Source organism: Lampris incognitus, chromosome 9, assembly GCF_029633865.1.
Source record: "Lampris incognitus isolate fLamInc1 chromosome 9, fLamInc1.hap2, whole genome shotgun sequence".
Lineage (NCBI taxonomy): Eukaryota > Metazoa > Chordata > Actinopteri > Lampriformes > Lampridae > Lampris > Lampris incognitus.
The window spans coordinates 50,172,451-50,178,540 of record NC_079219.1 but is presented as its reverse complement, the minus strand read 5'-3'; the positions used below and the strand labels follow the sequence as shown (position 1 = coordinate 50,178,540).

The 6,090-nt window shown below is 46.4% G+C and overlaps 1 pseudogene; it reads left to right on the top strand.

Annotated features, from left to right (window-relative positions):
* The first annotated feature begins 621 nt into the window (after positions 1-621).
* Positions 622-3,072, top strand: LOC130118561 (uncharacterized protein K02A2.6-like; annotated as a pseudogene).
* The last annotated feature ends 3,018 nt before the right edge of the window (positions 3,073-6,090 follow it).

The window sequence follows — 6,090 nt, the reverse complement described above, 5'->3', positions numbered from 1 at the left end:
AGAAGTTCATCAGACTGCACAAAGTCAAACCGTTTTGAAGGTGAAACAAACAGTAGCAGAAGGTGGTGCAAATTCATGTTTTCGTTGTGGAGGCACACACAACCAACAACATTGCAAATTTACCTCTTGCTGTATGCCACTATTGCAAAAAAGGGGGCACATTTCTCGTGTTTGTTTTAAAAAGAGCAGGGATGTCGCATCAGCAGATTCTTCTGACACAGTTCCTCAATCCGAACAACACACACACTGTTAGGCAACAAGAAGAGGAATATGACATTTACACCATGGGCAGGCAGCTGTATGCTCACGTAAAAAAAGCCATATCAAGCCACTGTGATCCTGAATAACAAAACACATGTAATGGAGGTGGACTCTGGAGCCGCATGCTTCTTGATCAGTGAGGGCAGTTACAACACCTTGTGGCCTGACCAGCCGCCTTTACTGCACAAGGACAGTAGTGTGCTTAGACAATGGTCACAAGCAGAACTACAAGTTAATGGGAAGATTTTTGTGGATGTGCAGTATCAAGGCAATGACAAGACCTTACCACTGATTATTGTTCGAGGTCAGGGGGCAAGTCTACTGGGCAGGGACTGGTTTGAGGCACTGGGCATTTCTGTAATGGGGGTGCGCCAAGTATGCTTACAATCCGTGGAGTCCATATTAACGGAATATGCAGAGGTCTTCCAGGACCTCAGGGCTTCACGAACCCCTCCAATTGCTATTGATAATGATACAACAGCATCACCCAAGTTTTTTAAAGCATGTTCGGTGCCCTTTGCCCTTCAGCCGAAGCTAGATGAGGAGCTTGACAAGCTAGTAGCTCAGGGTATTTTTGAACCCGTGAGACACTCAAGGTGGGCCATACCCATCGTACCAGTAGTTAAAAAGGATGGCAGCTTAGGAATTTGCGGTGGCTATTGCTGCACTGTGAATACAGTTGTGAAACCTGATGTATACCCCATTCCTACGGTGGCTGAACTGTTTTCCAGACTGGCAGGGGGGTGCTTTTCAGTAAATTGGACCTCAAACAAGCTTAACAGCAGCTGGTGCTGGACGACGAGGCTGCAGAGCTTCTCACTATAAACACCCATCGCGGGCTGTTTCGGGCCCGCCGCCTGCAGTTTGGAGTATCGACAGCTGTGTCCATATTTCAGCGTTTCATGGATACACTCCTCGCCGGTATACCAGGCGTGCAACTGTACCTGGATGTTGTCTTAGTAGCGGGAAAGACTGTTGACCAGCACAATGACCGTCTTTGTGCAGTGCTGGAATGATTCGCAGAAGCAGGATTGCGGCTACAGAAGGAGAAGAGTGTGTTTGCTGCTGACCAAGTTGAAATTTTAGGTTTTCGTGTGGACAAGGATGGCGTGCGGCCGACTATGGAGAAAGTTGAGGCTATTCAGAAGGCGCCTTCACCCTGGAACAAAATGGAGCTTCAGTCATTCCTAGGCCTACTCAATTTTTACAGCTGCTTTTTGCCAAACAAGGCTACCATCTTAGAACCGCTGCACCGCCTCCTGGATCAGTCTGCACCCTGGCAGTGGACTGATGCACATGAAAAAGCTTACACTGCTGCAAAACAACTGCTTCAGGCTGATGGCGTGCTCACGCACTATGACGAACAAAACAATTAGCCATTGTTTGTGATGCTTCGCCTTATGGCTTGGGGGCGCTGCTCTTCCATATGGAGTCCGATGGCCGGGAAGCTCCCATCGTCTTTGCCTCGAGGATACTATCCTCCACTGAAAGAAATTATGCCCAAATAGATAAGGAGGCCTTGGCGGTCATTTTTGCCGTCAAAAAATTTCACCTGTACCTTGCTGGTCGCCACTTTGTGGTTTTTTACTGACCACAAACCTCTTTTGGGCCTGCTACACCACTCTAAGCCCATGCCACCTGTCCTGTCCCCATGCATGCTACGCTGGAGTGTTCTTCTTGGGGCCTACGATTACGAATTGTGCTACCACCCTGGCAAGCAGCTAGCAAATGCTGATGCCCTCAGTCGCCTACCACTGCCCGCTGGTATGCGTGAGACCCCTCCGCCCATGGAGGTGCTGTTACTGGAAATGGCGCCTGAAGCCCCACTGAATGCAAAACACATTGCCGCCCTTACTCGGAAGGATCCAGTTCTGTCCCGGGTGCTGCGCTGGGTCCTGCATGGCTGGCCAGTGGATACACTTGACAGCCGTTTCAAGCCGTTTCTCACCCGGTGCCATGAACTGTCCGCACACAAGGACTGCCTATTATGGGGGAGTCGTGTAGTTATTCCCATCCTGGCGAGGGAGGAGGTACTGGCCATGCTGCATGATGCACACCCAGGCATTGTTCATATGAAGGGCCTGGGGAGGAGTTATGCCTGGTGGCCTGGTATGGATTTAGCAAAAGAACAGACAGTAAAATCCTGTGAAACCTGCCAGAGAACTCGTCATGCACCACTAACAGCACAGCTGCATGCTGTGGGAGTGGACAACTAAGAAATGGTCCCAGCTACACATTGACTTTGCTGGTCCATTCCAGGGGAAGACGTTTCTCATAATTGTGGACTCACACTCTAAGTGGTTAGAGGTTGCCACGGTGAGTTCAATGTCGTCCTCTGCAGTGATCAGCACACTGAGGCTCCTCTTTGCAACTCACGGGTTGCCAGATGTCATTGTTTCTGACAACGGTGCAGCCTTCACATCGGAAGAATTCCAAGAGTTTGCCAGACGGAATGGCATCAGAGCAGTGACTACGGCCCCTTACCATCCTCGTTCAAATGGCCAAGCAGAACATATGGTCCAGACAACCAAGGAGGCCCTGTCTAGGATCACTATCGGTGACTGGCAGACACGCCTGGCTAGGTTTCTGCTGTCACAGCATGTGACCCCCAATTCAGCAACAGGAAAGAGCCCTGCCGAGCTTCTCATGAACCTGAGTCTTACCACGGCCTTTGATCGCCTTCATCTTGACTATGAAAATGAGATGCACCTCAAGCAGGAGGTGAGTGCAGAAAAGCCGCAAAGCCCAAACAGATGTTTTAGGCCACAGGACACTGTGTACATGAGGAGCTACACTGGGGGACACAAATAGGTCCCTGGCGTGATAGCTGATCCTACTGGCCCAGTTTCATATAGAGTGCAGACTCCTGATGGGCAAATGCATCGACGCCATGTGGATCAGCTGCATGGTAGAGCGACTGCACGCACGGATGTGGCCGCTGGAGAATCCATTGTTCCTGGTGAGCAGTCACCTTAAGATGGGCCGCTCGAGTCTACCTCGTCTGAAACGCCACGACCAGAGACCAGCAGGTCTGTTGAAGATCCCTCTGGTCCTGTGTCCATTCTTGTGCCCACTACCCCTCTACAGCATCCGGCAAGAGACCGGCACCCTCCACGCCACTTGGCAGATTTTGTTGACTGGGGGAAAGGGGTGTAATGTATTGGGACTTATGTTAATGCGCATGCTCTCTGGTTAGTCTTTGATGGGGGGCTCTCGCGAGGCGAGACTAGGAAGTAATGTTAAGTATGAGCCGAACTGGAGGGAACGCAGATGTAGCCTGATGGCTGAGTATCCTAACTTTGCTAAGTTCTAAGTAAAGAGTTCGTTTACAACCAATGTCTCTCTCGTCTCTGATTCGAATCCTACAAATTTCATTTTAAAACTATTTTATAGCAGAAAAGTAGCGAAACTCAATTGATGTACATGACAGTCGGCCGAGTCAATTTTATTTGTATAGCCCGATATCACAAATTACAAAATTTCCTCGGTGAACTTTACAGCAACACAACATTCTGTCCTTAGACCCTCATATCGGATAAGGAACAGCTCCCTAAAAAAAAAACCTTTAACAGGGAGAACAAATATGAGGAAACATTAGGAAGAGCAACAGAGGAGGTATAAAAACAATTTACAGAATACAGCATTGAAAGAGGATAACAGAATTATAATGGAATTATGAGATAATATGAAGAATATGATGAGGAGGATGCCAAGCAGTGCCCAGATGCCACCGGAACAGCCCAGGACCTGAGCCATGCGACCACCATCACCATGGAGACCTGACAGGAAGAAAGACTACACATGCGCACAAAGGAGATTCGGTAACACTTTCTATGAAGCTTGCATCTATAATGCTGTATAAGCATTTATGTATAACGCCCTATAAGTGTAGCTATAAGTCATTGTAAGATTCATTATAACCATGTATACGCCTCCACAACAGCTCATAACCCTCTTTATGATACACTATATCAATTTAAAATGGATTTATGCATTATAAATATGTCCTCATTAGCCTGTTTATCTGTCAAATGTCATAATGCATCATAGCCAACTTGTTTTGCTGAAGTTTTGTAGAGATGCATAATGAGACTTCAGTGCTATTTCACAGTCTTCAGCCATAGCTGTTTGTCATTGTAATACACATTATAGGAAAGTATGGGCATCATAGATGCAATAGATGCTTATAGGGCATCATAGATGCTTCTGGGCCTTACAGGTGCAAGCTTAATAGAAAGTGTTACCGGAGACTCACATCACACCATTCACATACAGAAAAATATAAAGGAGAAGGCATCATTCAGAGAGAGAGAAAAGATGTGAGCGAAGAGAACAGTTTGCAATTGTCAATAATCTATACTCTATAATCTGGTCGGCAGAGCAGTGCTTGGTAAATGCAGTGAGACAGAAACCGATCTGCCATTCAGTACAGGTTGTGGAGTTTAATTTAAAGGCAACCAAATGTAGGGTAAGGCAAAAAGGATGAGTTTTAAGTTTGGATTTAAAGGACTCAACAGACTGATTGTCTGACGGCAGCAGGCAGGTTATTCCACAAGAACGGGGCCCAACAGGAAAAGGCCCTGCCACCAGCTGACTTCTTTTTAACTTTGGGTACACACAGGAACCCTGTATTTTGAGAGCGAACAGTTTGAGATGGAATGTGTGGTTTAAAGAGATCAGACAGGTAAGATGGGGCAAGCCCATGTCGGATTTTACAAGTCAGCAGAAGCACCTTGTAGTCTGATCTAACATGGATAGGAAGCCAATGAAGGAAGGCAAAAATTGGTGTAATATGGTCAAGTTTCTAGTTGGGATCTGGTACCAAATTCGTGGAGAGGGGCTGAACTCTTTACTTTTGCGGAGTTGGCCAAGTTGACAGGCGCCGGGCAGGTATGGGGATACTCACAAGTCCCTGGTTGAGATCCACCATGTTGGAGTTCTCCCCGGGGAATGAGAGGGTTACCTCTATGCAACTACGAGTCGCTGGGGGAGGAGGCTCTGATTCTTGTAGGGCTGCACGATTATGGCCAAAATGATAATCACGATTATTTTGATCAATATTGAGATCACGATTATTTATCACGATTATTCGCTGATTTTAGGGGAAAATATTTTTATTGCACTTTCCCATATAACAGAGGCTCTAAACAGAGCACAGAATATAAACAGAGCACTGCCTGCAATTGTACAAATATTTGCATCAAAATAGGACTTTAAAAAAAGCAAAATAAGCAAAATATAAATAAAATTGTGCTCAAAATATAGGCTAACTAAAAATAAATATGCCATTACGTAATATAACCAAATTAAAACAATTCAGGCCTATGCGGAAAAGGTTAAATAACAGTAATCATATGGTTTTAGCAAGGAACACCAGCCTTTCAACATTTTCCAGCTTGAGCGATGAGCGTAGGCAGGTCAGCACATTTCCCCCCGTGCTAAAAACCCTCTCGGAAGGGGAACCTTTGGCTGGAATGCACAAATATTTTTTTGCCAGTTTTGAGAGTCGGTAGAGTCTCTGGCGTTCCCTCCACCAGTCCAGCGGGTCCTCCTCACTGTCAAGGTGGCCTAATTGTAGGTAAGACTGTAGCTCAGAGGCTATAGCTTGTTGTTCCTGGGGGGAAGAGGGTCTTGGTGTGGTTCCCTCAGTGGTCTTAAAGAAGCTCCCCAAGGTCTTCTTTTTCTTTGAAGTTGGAGCATCCTCAGCAGTCTCAATGTGGGGATCAGTCTCCTTGAAGAGTATGGTAGATAAAATATGAATACCAAATTCAATCTAATGAAACATATTTAACATCCACATCCAGAAAGTAGATTACAGCACTTTATTTC